This window comes from Neofelis nebulosa, chromosome 4 (assembly GCF_028018385.1).
Source record: "Neofelis nebulosa isolate mNeoNeb1 chromosome 4, mNeoNeb1.pri, whole genome shotgun sequence".
In the NCBI taxonomy this organism is placed as follows: Eukaryota; Metazoa; Chordata; class Mammalia; order Carnivora; family Felidae; genus Neofelis; species Neofelis nebulosa.
Genome location: NC_080785.1, coordinates 21055299 through 21068730, shown reverse-complemented (window position 1 = coordinate 21068730; position 13432 = coordinate 21055299).

Genomic DNA, 13432 nt, shown 5'->3' with positions numbered 1-13432 from the left:
CTGGCCTATAAAACTTTTCCACGTGCTACCTTCCATGCTCTCTTCCTCTACACGGGCTTGATGCAGATAAGCATGGTGAGCCTAGAAGCTACACGTTGAAGATGCCAGAACTGCAAGAGGAAAGATGCCTGGGTCCTTAATAACTACTTGGAAAAGAGATATCCACCAATCCAAAGACTTGGTTCAGATTTAGTGTGAACAAGAAACAAACTTCTAGTATGATTGAGCATTTGGGGGTTTATTACAACAGCCATCAAGTATGCTAATACAATGCAGTGAGGATTAACTCATTAAAATGACCGCCGGGTGTTAAAAAAATCAGGGAACAGTTCCCTCGCAGATATTTAGGGATATCTCCCAGGGTGGAATATTCCATCCTGGAAAATCTCGAAATAATTAGGAGCTAGCTGAAGACAGCAAATCCTGAATGTTTCCCAATTTGGCTAGCAAAGGGATTTCATCCATTTTCTGGTTCCCGCGGTGGCCCGAAGTACCACTTACTGGAGAGACTCTGGGTGTTGGTCAGCACTTGGCCTGGGGAACTCTGTTCACTTGGAAATTCTCTGTCAGCTACCAGGGTCAATTACTAGAGTCTAGACACTAGACTAGTACCACTAGACACTAGACACTAGTCTAGAATAATTTCATCTGTGGTCAAAGACTACCCAGAATGCCATTTGCTATCAGAATGATATCCATGCGATTGGGGACAGGGGTGAGGCTACCACATGGCTTACCAGGTTCCCTGTTGAGGTTGACAGTCTACTGAGAAAAGAGAAATTGCCTTACATAGAGTCCCACTAGGCATTTCCTGTGAAGCAAAGCCATCTCAACAGGTGGCTGTCAAAGCTATTTGAGAAGGTTGGTGTCCTAAGGCTATGAAAGGAAATTGACCCATTCCTCCAGGCAACTTGTCACCCATCCAGCCCCTCCCCCATTCTACATAAGAAGTGGGATTAAAGTATTCATATCCTGGTTACATTTAATAAAGGCAGTACTGGGAGGGAAGGAAAGAGACTCAGAAAGAGGCTCACTCATGAGTCAAATGTAAAAGTTAGAAAAGGTCAAGAAACTGGATTGTCCATCTCCTTCCACCAAAGCAGCAGTGTTCAAACAATCAAATAAAGCAGGAAAAGAGAAGCAAAACTGGATGAAGGCAGGGAGGGAGACCTAGAGTCCTTCCTCCTTGCTCTGCCCCTCAGCCATGTGAATTTCTCCCTGGGACCCTTGGGCTCCCAGAGCACAGTTTGAAAAGCACTTCTCTACAGGCCCCTCCAGGTGGACCATCCAAAGGTCTAATGGGAAGCAACCCCCAAAGCATGCAGCAGCACTCCAAAGGTGATGGCATTTCTTGGAGGTAGGAATCTTAATGGTCCATAAAGACATGAGGGCAGAGACTTGGTTGCATTTTGCCTGTTGTATTCCCAGTACCTGGCTTAGCATGGAGCACATAGTAGGCATTTACTATCCAAGAAATGAGAGAAGAAAGGAAGTTTGGTCTTCACATTGCAATCAGCAGCAGTTACAGCATATTAGCCACATAGCATTTTACAGTTTACAAAGCACTTTCAGAACCCACTGTGATATAGTCAAGACAGTGATTATCATGCTTTTGATAGAAACAATTTCAGAGAGGTTAGGTAACATGTTTAATGTCACAAAACTAGTCAAGGGAAGTTGCAGGACTGGAACCATATCTTTGGCTCCAAGTGCCCATGATGCTTCTACTGTCCTCACCACTGACATTCTTAGATTCTCCTACCTTAATGGCCGTAACCATTGGTGGGGATGGTAGTATAATATTTAGTAGGATCACAGCAATATGCAAAGCATATAAAGACTACAGTCTCTGACCATAAGCACAACCCTTCTGATTAGTTCTCGTGGCTGCAGATTCTATCTCTTTACACTGAGGAGGACAATCGTTGCTCTATGAGGACAGATTATACTCTACATCAAACAGTCATCCTAAATATTCATGCCAGGGAACTCCAGGGGCATGAAAAGTATGGGATGAAAAGTTAGTTTCATGATCTGGAAACCAACTCAAACTCCAAGTCCTATTTCACATGGGAAGTTACATCCAGGAATTATTCAGTCTTGGTAAGGAAGCATGAGTCTGGAAACTAAAATTCCTCGGTCCTGGAATAGGTCACGAATTTGGTCCACAACTCACAGGTGGCTTGTTCGGTGTTTAGTGACCTAAAAGTTAAACACCAGTCCCCTTTGGCACATTGTCAAGGGCTACCCTATTTAGGTTCACCATAACCTACCACCTTCTCTTAGAGTCACCTTCACCATAAACCCTTAGAAATTCACCTACCTCTAAGTCAGTCCATGAGCAACCATAAGAAATGAGCACGCGTATAGAGAAGCCATCGTAAAAGAGAACAAAGAACCCAAGTCAGGGGACTCTACTTCTATGTTGCCCAATTTATTCTCCTTGTATAATATAGGTAAAATAACTCCTTTCCATGAATAGCCAATGCTATGAGTGCATTTTCAAATGCAGAAAACTGAACCCTAACAATAAAGCAGCATATTTGGTCTTCAAGGTCTTTCCTTTTCTTTCCTTCTTCAAATTCCTCCTCTACTTGCTTTTTCCATCTCAAAAATGAGTGCTAGGTAATTTGCAAGAACCTAAACACCCCTGATGGAGTAAAGACCAATGATTTAAGCCCAGGACAGGTGCGGGGGGGGGGGGTGTGCTGAACTAAGCCTCCCTAGATTGAGGATTATACAACCACATAATAAGAAACACCCCCTCTCCCAGCACAATGCTTGAAGGAGCAGAGTGTGGTGGTCAGGGGATACCTAATTCTGCTTTTCTGGCTTTTGTGGCCTTAAATCAAACCATATCCCTGCTAATGCACATAATCTGAGCTGATCTCCAATAAAACTGGCTAATTCTGCAATATTTCAATGTTTTTCCCCTTTCTCTGGGCACCATCTTTTCATTCTATTTTCATGGATCTGGAAAAGCATCTACTGCATCCAAGCACCAGAAAGAACATCACGGAAGGTAGAAACAGGTTGGAGGCAGAGTGGGGTGTGCAAAGTCTTGTCAGTTAGAGACCTGAGATCCCCTGGCTACTCATAAATCAGTTGCGATCGGTAGGTGTGTGCTTTATGCTCAGCACTATGCTAGGTGCTGTGGAATGTAAAATGATTTGTCATATCAGGCAGCAAAAAGCTTGCACTCTCAATGAAGAGGCCAGATACCAAAATAATAGGAACAGTACATTGCATCAATAGCAAATATATACATGTGTTATATACTCAGTACCACCAGGGTTTGCTCTAGGTATTGGGATATAGACAAAAATCCCCGCTCTCATGGAGTTTACCTTATAGTAGGAAATATAATTCCGGGTTTGACTGTGGAGGTCAGAAAATAAAAGTCATCTGTAATTAAGAGATCTGAGGTAGAAGCTTCTTGTAGGCCTCCTTCCCCACAGGACTCTATTCAGCTTACCCCAAACTGAATTCATCACCCCTTTTCCAATATCAGTGACTCTCTTTCTGTGAACCCAGTCACCATCACTATCCACCCAGGCTTACGAGCAAGAAACCTGGAGACATACCAGATGGTCCTAATGCACTTCTTCCTTTCACTCACTGTAGGCAATCAATCAGCATGTCAGAGAGATATTATCTAATTGCCTCCAAAATCTGTTCCCTCCTTCATATTCCCACTGCTACAACCTAGTTCGATACTTCATCATGTCTTACCTTCAGTAGGAAGGTAAGTAGTGGACACTGTCATGCAAAGTCCAGATTCCCCTTCCAGGAAGGCCTTGTTGCCTCGGAATACTGCGGGTGCTCAGGCTTCAGCTATTAACCCCCTCAGGAGTTGCTTCAGCTGCAGAGAGCTGTCTTATCTAGGGCTCATCTATCTCAGCCTAACCCAGAGTAACTCTGAAGGGCTGTTCTAGTCCCAGAGCCCCCATGGAACCACAGAGGCTGTTGTTGCAGTATGGCATATTTCTCTGCCCACTCCCACTTCTGTCCCTTCCCTTCCACAGGTGTCAATACCAAGGACCCTCTTTGATAAACAGCCTGCATGCTGGAACCCAACCTGTGATACCCAGATAACTGCAGTGGCTTCTACTTCCTTCTCTGCTTTCGTTTATTGCTTCACCAATTCCATCTCTGAATATCTACGAAAGTGACATTTATGATTTTTTAAAATTTAACTTGTACTTTTATCAAAGTCCTACAAAGTTTATGAAATCAAATGTTACTTAAGACTTACAGTGAAGAATGGCATTCCCTTCCCCACCCATCACAGATCATCTTCTGGCATTTACTTTTATATTTCTGAATAACCTACTTATGTTTCTACTTGTTGATGCTTTTGATTGTTAGATATGTATTGACATCCTACCATGGAAGATAAGGGTTAGGTCTTTTACACACACACACACACACACACACACACACACACACACACACACTTCCCCCTCCTCATTTTCCCAAGATTGTAATATCACAATTTTCATTGTTTTTGTTGTTTTGACTTTATAGTATCTTTCACAGATGATCCATGTAGTGTACTGATTACATTTCTTTCCCTGTACAGGTTTTTGTTTTCCCTGGAATAAATAATTGCCATGTTTTCTTATTTGCTTGTTTTTTATGTACCCCACACTATTTCCTCTCCAAACTTTCTACCAGAATATCTCTTTTCAATATGTTTAAACACATCTGGTAATCAATCCACTCAATATTTTTCTTCCTTTTTCCAACATGGACTGAAGCTCTCTAATCCTGCTCAATTATCCTCATCCTTGTGGAATACATTTTCTAGTAGCTTCCCAATAAAGCGTATATAGGAGATGATTTTTTTAAGTCTTGTATTTCTGAAAATTTATTCTATCTTATGTGAGTGTCCCCCATGAAAATAGAGTCAATAGGAGTTTGTTTGGTTGTTAATTATGCGAGATTGGCTCATTACAAGGAAGGTTGAGAAATCCCATGATCTGCCATCAGCAAGCAGGAAGTCCAGCGAAGCTGGTAACATAATTCCAGTCCAGCCCAGAAGGCCCAAGAACTAAGAGTGCAGATGTCCTAGTGCATAATATGGATGTCTCAGCTCAAGAGAGAAAATTCAGCCTTCTTCCACTTTTTGTTCTGTTCAGGCCCTCAATAGATTGAATAATGCCCACCAGCATTAGTGAGGGAGATCTTCTATACTCAGTCTATGGATTCAAATGTTAATCTCATCTGAAACACCTTCACAGACACACCCAGAAACAATGCCTTGCCAGCTATCTGGGCATCCCTTAGCCCACTCAAGTTGACACATAAAATGAACCATGATGTATCCTCATACTTTATACCTCATACATAGAGGTAGTTTGGCAGGGTATGGAATTCTAGGTTCAAAAACAATTTCCCTCAAAATTCTGAAGTCATGGCTCTGTAATCCTCTAACTTCTAATGTTGATGAGAAGACCCATACCATGTTGACTCCTGCTGTTTTATATACCATCCTCCCTCATCCCTCCTTTCTCTCCCTCTGTGTCTCTCAGCTTTTAAGCTCTTTGTCTATAGCATTTTGAAAATTCATGATGTACCACAGGGTATCTTAGTTCAAGTTGCCATAAAAAGTACCATAGACTTGGTGGCTTAAACACTAAAAATGTGGGGCACCTGGGTGGCTCAGTTGGTTAAGCATCCGACTTTAGCTCAGGTCACAATCTCATGGTTCATGAGTTCGAGCCCCCTGTTGGGCTCTCTGCTGAAAGCTTGAAGCCTGGAGCCTACTTCAGATTCTGTGTCTCCTTCTTTCTCTTACCCTCCCCAGCTCTCTCTCTCTCTCTCTCTCTCTCAAAAATAAACATTTAAAAAAACAACAAAAATATTTTCTCACAATAAAAATATCTTCTTATAGTTCTGAAGGCTGGAAGTCCAAGATCAAGGTTCCTGGTGAGACCTTTCTTCCTGGCTTGTGGACAGCCACCTTCTTACTGTGTCCTCACATGTCCTTCCTTCTGTGTGCATGAGAGCTGTGAGGTTAGGGGTGGTGGGGAGAGTCTGAGCTCTCTTCAGTGTCTCTTCTTATAAGGATTCTAGTCTTATCAGAGTAGGGCCTCACCCTTCTGACCTCACTTAACTTTAATTACCTGCTAAAGGCCCTGTGTCCAAATACATTCACATTGGGGGTTGGGCTTCAACCTGTGAATCTGGGGGTGAGGGGTGGGGACACAATTCGATAGCATGCAGTCCTAGTCGATACCAGAGGACCTCAAAGGAAACCATTATGTCAGATTCCTGGTTCTTTCTGCAAACCAGTTTGCTTCTTCTTGGTTTCTTCCCATAGCACTTTCCTTTCTCCGTGCTGGTAAGTCATTTGCCACTGCTTTTCAGCTTCCACAACTTTGTAGACTTCTGCCTTTTGTCACCCCCTCTCCTGTACTTTGTCCTTTTTTCCCCCTAACTCTTCATAGTTATTGTAGTGGGTTTTAGAGAGGGAGTAGAAGGAAATGCAAATGTTATATATCTGAGAGTGATATATCTGAACTGCAACCTTTATTATGACTCTTCCCTAACTAAACCCCTTCAATTTCTCCTCATGACATGCAGTCAGGATTTTCTCATAGGAGAAGAAGAGAATTAACATGTGTACTACCAAACTTCTGGGCTACAGTCCAAAGAAGTCAACCACTTGCATGCAATTTCTTTGAAATCTCATGTTTTATTTTTTAAATATATTCAAATTTTATCTCTCTTCCATAATAGATCTGTTTATTTTAATATATGAGTATTATTTTTAATTATTGGCACTTAAATTTCTTTCCTTTACTTTCCTTCCCCAATCTTCAAGTAAAATTGATGCTTTGGGAAAGACTTCATGCTTATCTCACTGCTTTGAGTTTCCATAAGACATATACCTCAATTTAAGAGGTCCGGCCCTTATTCTTATTGTGCCCCCCAATACTAAGCACAGTATTTGGCTCTTAGAAGATACTTAACATGTGTTTGATGAATGAACTGAACTGGATGATCTTGAAGGGTGGGTCTTGTTTGGATGGGGAGTGGGGAGGGGGGCATATGGCAGATCAAGTAGACCATTTAGCTAAGCCAAGTTCTAGAGGGAGGAATGAACATACTGAGTATGTTCTGGGTGGTACCACAGGCTGGGAGCTTTTCCAAATGTTCTTATGTTTGATATTTTCCCTGAGATCCAAGGGTATCTGTGTCCCTGGATAAGCATTGTTACTGAGGTTTCTTTACTCTGCATTTAACCGTTGGACCTCCCCCTGGCCATGCTCTGACCTGCTTCTCTCTCACCCCTCATTAGAGCTCCTGGCAAGATCAAATCTGTGTTACATGTCCAAGCCAATCCCAGAAGCGCCATCTCGGAAGCAAGGCTGGCCTTACATCGAGAAACACAGAGGCTTCAACTTTGAGCACTGCAGGGACAATCCCCTCATCTAAGCAAATCTCCCAATGAAGTCAGAAATTCTTCCCTCGAATCACTGTCCTCTCACTGTGCAAAGGGCCCTGGAGGGGTGCCACAGAAAGTCTTTAATATCCCGGAGTGAATAGGTAGAAAAGCAGTTGCCTATCTCTTAGGAGTAAGAGGACCACAAGGAGAGAGAAATTCCTACTGGGGTAAGTACAGACCTTTTCAACTTTCCAATGTAGCCAAAGGCCAAAGGCAGCTCTAGTGATACAAAAAAAAGAAAACAAAAAAAGTTAACCAGCTTCTAGGAAGATAAGGCAGCTATTTGCAGTCCTTTCGGTTCTCTTCTCTGAGCCTTCTATTTTGGCCTTGTAATTTTAAATGCAAAAAGCTCCAGAGCATCTTCTCACCTTCTCCTTTCTACTCCTGCCTCTCATCAAAGCCCTAACTGGCAAAGGAATAAGACTAATCTGCTGGGGGAAAACATCCCAAGTTTCTTGGGTAGAATTTCTGGAATGAAAGCCCTTGGTAGTGAAGGAAGTCACATTTAATGGAAATCTTTACAAGTAATAATAATAATAGAGAACATATATTAGCTCATTCCATCCTTACAACCCTGGAAGGTTGGTGCTCCATTTTTCCCATTTCACAGATCAGGAAGCTGAAACTCAGAAGTCACGCAGCTAGTAAATGCTGGAGCCACGTGTGAACCTAGACTGTCTGGTTCCACAGTTAGGCTGGTGGGCGGGAAAAAATATATCTTTTGTGCCTCTACCCATCTTAGGACCACAGCTGTCTCTGTAACAAGACAGATTAACAAGAGAAAAGCATACGAGTTTACTTTATATAAATTTTATGTGACACAGCAGCCTTCATAAGGAAGTGGAGACCCAAAGAAGCATCATAGCTGAGGGCTTTTACACTAGGTTCAATGAAGAGTGGGAAGTCGTAGGAAAACGTGATAGGACAAAAGGGCTAAGAGCTATGGGTAGTAAACTGGAGAGAAGTTAACAAGGCCTGTCCCTTCAAATTCTTCTCAGTGTCCCTTGGTCTTTGGAGATAAAGATGCTCCTTTTCCTCCAGATATAAGGAGGGCATTTCTCACATGAAGGTCCATGACCTGCTTCAGGGAAAGGCCAGAGTCCTTCCTGCCATTCCTCAAATTTCTTTAGTTTGAAATGAGTATTCAGGATGCCAAGGCACCACATTTCGGGGTGGTGTGTCCTAAACCTCATAAGGCTCTTACCCATTACACTACCTCCTAAAGTAGAAATGTACATCTATGTCAAGAGCTCCCAGGCTCTGACTTTTCACGTGCCAAGAAAATTTCAAGATAATATGGGGAAGGGTAGATCGACACAGGGTTGCCAACTTTATGTTTTGCCAAATAAGCACATTAAAAATAACTCCTATGATCACTATCAGATCATTTTTAAAATGACTTGTTAGCACCACAAAATGGGAAGTAGATAATCTCAGGATAAAAGCAGACATGTAAACTAAATAAATTTAGATTTGTGCAAAACAGTACATCTGCCCTGTTTTCTCCATTTTGCTGAAGACAAGTCAAAACTGATGGGGACCTCAGTGTCCCTATTACAGCATTTGGAGCCAGGGATCAGCTCACCTGGTGCATTTTCTTGGGACTCAGAGCAGGGTCTCTAGTCATCTTGGTGTGGTAGATTGCGGATGGACACAGACTCTCAGCTTCAATCCTGAGGACATTACAAGGAAGGAAGGCCTGTGTCTGGTCCTATTCAAGGGTCCCTCCATCCTAACCAGACCTGCCATGCTCCCTTCAACCCAAAGTACTCCTGGGCCAAAAGCAGCCAGTATGTGGGGCAGGCGGGTGAGGAGATGGCAAGAAACCAAATCAGTGAGGCTGGTGTTCTGAGGGGCCCGTGGACATGAAAAGTATAAAAATGAAACAGGCAGTTAATTGCCTAGGACAGAGGGGAACAAACACGATTTGCTCAAGATAATTCAGAAACAGTGGAGCTCGGTGTTCTCAGTCTTGTACTTATTATTTCTTCCTCCATTTGAGACTGCCATCAAGTATTTGTTTGGCAACTGAACTGGTAAAGGGGAACTTTGGGTCCTGAGAATTTTACCTCCTAGATATTTTTCATGTTTCCCCAGCTTCTGCCCTGGCTCAAGCCTTGTCATCTCTTTAGTTGACCATGGCAACAGACAGATACAGAGAGGCACAGACATACAGACACACACACACACACACACACACACACACACACACACACAGAACCCACTCATCCATGCCATCCCACAGCACAACCTACCTTATACTCAATCCTCCAGAAATGTAGACTTCTCTCTATATCACAGGACAAGTAACTCTGGGACTTTGCACAGGCTGTTCTTTCTACATGGTCCTCCCACTTTTCCATGTAATCCTCTTTACCATTTAAGGGCTCATGGAGGTCTCAGCTTCTCAGGGAGCCACGCTGGGATCCTCCCCTGGCCACTGCCCTCACACCCAGGCTGGGTTGCATGGATATGCATTTGTGCATTGATCATGGTGGTCACTGCACTACACTGAAATTATGTTTTCCATTGCTTGTCCCTTAGGGGCTAAGGTCATATCACACTGGTCTTTGCATTTTCAATGCCAACACAGTGCATGATGAGGAGGAGGAACTTCAAATAGGCTCTTTGAACCGTACATTTGTGTGCAGAGAGCCAGATGGTCCCTGTCCCAGGAGCTGGTAAGTTAGCTGGAGAGATGATATGCCCTCAGGTATGAAGACAAGACAGAGTGCTGGATTCAAGATAACTAAGAGCTAGAACACATGGCACAATGTGTTCCCAGCAATGGAAAAAGAAGAAAACAGCGTGAGCTGTCACCGCTAAGAAAGCTTCCACGGACAACAGAGGAGAGGGACTACCTAGACAATTCCTCAGCCCCCTGGACTGGCTCTTTGTACCCACTGTGCTGCACCTTGTCCCAGGTCTCTGCCAGGCTGGCCCCAAATACTCCACCAGCTCAGGAGAATTCTGAACAGCAGCAGCATTAGAAGCCTCCAGCACTTCCATCTGACAGCACAAGAATGTTCTGAGTGCCAGGTTATTGAACTTGAGATAGGAAAATGAATATCTCTGAATGACTGTTTCTGGCAACTTTTAAAGAGAAGAACGGCATGTATTTATCTGCAGGCATCAAGGATGGGATGCAACTCCGCCAGGAGGCTGGGGGATAAAGGAGAGGTCTCCAAGGTTCTGTTAGGAGCAGTCCTTCACCGGAACTCAGAGTACTGAGCTTGGGGAGTAGGCATCCCCTTTAAAGAGCCCTGATGTGCACTGGGGTGTGAGGAAGGGCAGCCACCATCTCTTGCAATAAGGACAGAGAATGGGAGCTGCAAACCTCTACCGTGCAAAGCCTCAGATCTAAGACCCAGGTTGGCTCAACTTTGCACAACAACCCCAAGCAAACTGGGGCTCCACAGCCATAAAGCTGGGACAGCCCTTCAGAAACATTCTCCTAAAACTATGAGCCAAGAGGGTTCTGTGAGTGCAGAGGCCAAGGAGTTGGGGGACCAGGAGAAACCGGGCCACTGCAGAGGAGAAAAGGGGTCTCTCAAAGTCCAGGAGGGGAGCTGAGGAGCTGGGCAACCAGGAATCCCAGGTCCATGGGGTGGAAAAGATCCCCTTATAGTCCAATGTTCTAGGCATGGGGCTTCTGGGGAATGGGTTTTCCAGGAATGTGTGTACTTTAGAGATCCTCCCAAGGGGTCACTCAGGGAGATAGAAATTTGCAGCCAGTGGCTTTTGTCCCACACCCTCACCTCCAACCCACGGTCACTGTGCAAGTGCCCAAGCCCCTGGTGCACCTGGGCTTCAAGCAAGGCCATTCCAGGCCCAGGGGCAGCAGCTCACCTGCCAAAAATCCTGCTCTGGCTGCTGCGCTCCTGGGCTCACTTAAAGCCTGAGTGGGTCAGGCTCTATGTGAAGGCCACCCTATCCTCCCTCTCCTGCACCCCAGGAAGGCGGCCTTCTTTGAGCAGAGCAGTCTTCTCGGCTAAGCAGCTGCTTTGGATGCATTCCGTTCCCAAAAGCAACTGACCTCCAGCACCCAATCATTCAGGCCTGCCCTCACCTTTCGTATTTGAATAAGGTTGCCAGAAGCACGGCTGGCTGAACCCAAAGGGTACAGGAGGTGGTGAGGTGAGAAAAATTCTGCCCCATCCAGCAGCCCGCAGGCACACACCAACTTCCTCCCAGGCAGCCTCTGCCTCAAGTCTTCTTGGGATTGTGTGACACAGAAACAGTCCTTTGCAGAAATGCCCAGAATGACAGGGATGGGTGAGAGAGAATGCAGAGATAGATGGTTCTACAAGTTCATTCCCAGAGAGCCTTCTGATCATTCTTCAGTCTCTCAGCTCGTAGCTCCCCTTGCCCTCATCTCCCTCCCCCTCCCTTCCTCCCTTCCTCCTTTCTCTCCATTCCTCTCTCTCCCTCCCCTGTTTCCCTCTCCTCTCCCCTGCTCTCAGGCCAAGGCTACAATCTGTATGCACAATCCTTCCTCTGGTCCCTTGAGTGTAAAACGGATGAATTACCTCCTTGATCTCAACGTGATGGCCCCTGTCCAAGCACCCCTCACCTGCTGGGTACATAATTGAAGTGTGGTCTCTGAGTCTGCAGCTGTCACGGAGGAATTGACAAAGGGACACGAACAGGGCCCCTGCACGCAAACCAGGCTCTCCTCGGCTGCCTTGGGCGCACAAGAAGCAATTTTCCACCCTCTGCACAAGGGGAAGGCTGCACCAAGTTCTGAGACGGTGGAAGGGCCTTTAACCGGGAGTACAAAATTAGTACAGATGCCCCCAGATTTACTTTCAGCTTCCCCTCGTCCTCTGCCCCTGCTTCTGCCCAAGAAGATTCTGGAAGGCTGACAGAGGCCAGGCTTGTCTTCCCAGTCTGTAAGAAACCGTTGGCATGATAGCCATTGGTTTGTCTTGTACCTCCGTTTCCTCACCCCCACTCTATTGTAGTTACTCTGGCAGCAAATACATAAACAAGCAAATAAACAGAAATAGTGAAAGGACTTCCCAAAACCATGAGTTCCAGACCTTTCTGCATATCCTCTGCCCCTGTTTTCCCCTCTGCTATAAACTGAGTAGTGGGGCTTCCCACCTGCTGACCCTGCCCCAGCCTCTGCTCAGATCCTGAACCAATCCCAATGGGGATGGGAAGCTGATAGGTGGCTCAGTCTCTTTGCGCCCCACCCATAACGTTTTCCACTTTGATCTCTACTCCTAAATCCAAAAAAGGATACGGAGCAGGGGTTCCCTTGGCCTCCTTCGGTCCTGAAGTCTGCCAGGAGCCCCACAGTCAGCTGGACTCAACTGTCATCCACAGCAACACTTACAGAGTGGCCAGGGACTAACCTGGACCTAGACTGCATCTGGGTCCCCCCCCCCCTTTCAGGCCCTCGCATCAGGCCAGGCACAGCCCAGTCCACCTCCCTGCCTGCCCCAAGGTGTCATGAGCAGATCACATTTGTCATGGCAAGCCTAGGCCTAGGACTAAATAAGACTATCTGGATAAAGCTCATACAAAAGATGACACTGGGCATTAGTCCCCATGGTTACTGAGCAATCACGGCTCCTCTCTCTTTTGCCCCGAGAATGTGAAAGGCAAATAAATAAAGGAATGATGTTAGGGAAGCATTGTGAGCTAAAAGGGAACAAGGGATGCTCTGGTGTGTGTGTTCCTGGGAATGTCTCAGCCCGGGGACCAATGCTCATTGACATTCAGCCCGCAAATAGCAACAGCTCTACATCTGCCTGCTTGACTAGCAAGACATCTCATCTTTACCAAGTCGCCAAGTATTCCTAAGGTCTCCGGAATGGAGTCTATGTGTCCTGCACTTTCCAGTTCTGGTAGGCGCCCCTCCTCTGTGTTCTACGAGCTTGGCGTCCCCAGGCAGCACCTTTGCTGCACCATGGTCCTTATCAAAGTTCACTCTGGGGATGATGAGGTCAGAACTGAATGCAGCACACAACC